The sequence below is a fragment of the Pteropus vampyrus genome, unplaced genomic scaffold (assembly GCF_000151845.1).
Source record: "Pteropus vampyrus isolate Shadow unplaced genomic scaffold, Pvam_2.0 Scaffold241, whole genome shotgun sequence".
NCBI classification, from domain to species: Eukaryota; Metazoa; Chordata; class Mammalia; order Chiroptera; family Pteropodidae; genus Pteropus; species Pteropus vampyrus.
Window position 1 is genome coordinate 551,077 of NW_011889022.1, and position 1,731 is coordinate 552,807.

At 55.4% G+C, this 1,731-nt stretch overlaps 1 protein-coding gene across 1 annotated transcript in view; it reads left to right on the forward strand.

The window, feature by feature from the left end:
* The first annotated feature begins 6 nt into the window (after nt 1–6).
* CREG1 (cellular repressor of E1A stimulated genes 1) overlaps nt 7–1,731 on the forward strand; it is an 8,731-nt gene continuing 7,006 nt past the window's right edge. Inside the window, exon 1 of the mRNA XM_023519938.1 lies at nt 7–181. The gene's annotated coding sequence lies outside the window, so the exon portion shown is untranslated. The remainder of the gene's footprint in view (nt 182–1,731) is intronic.

The following is a 1,731-nucleotide window of genomic DNA, read 5'->3' on the forward strand; positions in this document are numbered from 1 at the left end:
GGCCCGCTTCGTGACGCACGTCTGCGACTGGGGCGCGCTGGCCACCACGTCCACGCAGGAGGCGGTGCGCGGTCAGCCCTTTGCCGACGTCCTGTCGCTCAGCGACGGGCCCCCGGGCGCGGGCAGCGGCGTGCCCTACTTCTACCTGAGCCCCTTGCAGCAGTCGGTGGGCAACCTGCAGGTGAGCATGCGGGCCAGCCTGTCCACTGTCGCCTGCACCCGCCCAGGGGCGACAGCGGGCTCACGCCGGCCCGTGCGCCCCCGCGCCGGCCGGGCGGGCACTGCTGCGCCCTGGTCGTGGGTCCGCTGACCAACACCCAGGAGTTTCACACGCGCCCCCGCAACGGGGCGACGCTGGGGAGACTTCTTTGCCATCTTCCCCGAGCCGTCTTGGGCCACGATGTGTCATAAACTGGGCTCTTTTTGTTCAGAGTTTTAGAGGGTGTGGAGATCGTCGGGGAGTTAAGCACTTCGTATAGGTAGGGCTTCTGGGTTTCCCTGTCTTACTCCTTCTGAATTAAGATATTCCCCCTTGACACCAAGAAGCTGACATCCGAGGTGGTGGAGGATTAGTGATTGAGTATTGCAGTCCTCAGGGCTTCCTGGGTGGGAGGCGGGACCTGGTTGGAAACGGGACTCCTCCTGCCCTTGCCCACCTTTGTGGGGCAGGGCCACCGTTTACAACCCTGGTGGACCCTTGCTGTCCCGAGACAGGTGTCACAGACATACCTTGGGTGGCTAGAGCCACATGGAGTCCAGAGTTGAAGCTCGATTTGGTAGCGGGTCTTTTTGACAGAGGTCCCAGATTTGAGGTTAACTGGGAAGGTACGAAGTTAAAATTGGGACGGAAGAAGCCGGTATTTGGTTAGGCGCCTACCGCACGCCGGGTGGCCTGGTGCTTTCCCTTCATCGTGTCTTTTTAATACCCCTTTGAGGTGGCTTTGCTGTCCTCAGGTTAAATAAGTTTCCCAAAGCCAGCAGCCAAACTGGAATGTCACTCCACGTCCATTGGTTCTCAAAACATGGGTCACACAGACCGGTGTCCCACAAACTGAATATGTTCCGCCAACCAGTTTTCTTTGGCCCGCACAGAGTTCTGTGTTGTTTTTGAAAATAAATTTTAGTTGCCAACATTTAAAAATTGACATTTGTAACTTCTCGAAAGACTGAGAGATCTAGCGATATCGAGGGCAGCTGCTTCCTTCGGCCAAGGCGCTGCGCCCCTTGTCCTGTTTGCCACGTTCTCACCCCCAGCCCACTCCATGCCCTGAGGCGTTTGCTCGAAGCAGGCTCATTCCATTCCGTCATTAACCTTGGCTGCAAATACTGTCACCTGGGAAGACTTTTTGAAATGTAATGCCAAGATATTTTATCAGAACATTTTAGTAACCCCCCCGTTCCCCCCAAAAAAACCCTCCTGATGCTTCTAATGGGGGGAGGTGATTGAGAACCACCGCTGTACATGGTATATTTAAACTTGCGATGACATCATCATCCCCATTTGCAGGGATGAAGAAACTATCGCTCAGAGGTGCAGGGACTCACCTGTGGTCAGGTGGGACTCCAGCCCAGGTCTTTTACTAACCTAGGGAGAGACAATGGTAAGGAGCCCGCCCAGGATGTCAGGTTTCCAAGAGGGAGTGAAAAGGCATGGCCGCAGCAGAAGTAGCCTGACTCTGAGTCCATCGATTAACCAGTGGGGGTTGGTTTATAATTTTTGCTTTTCCTCCT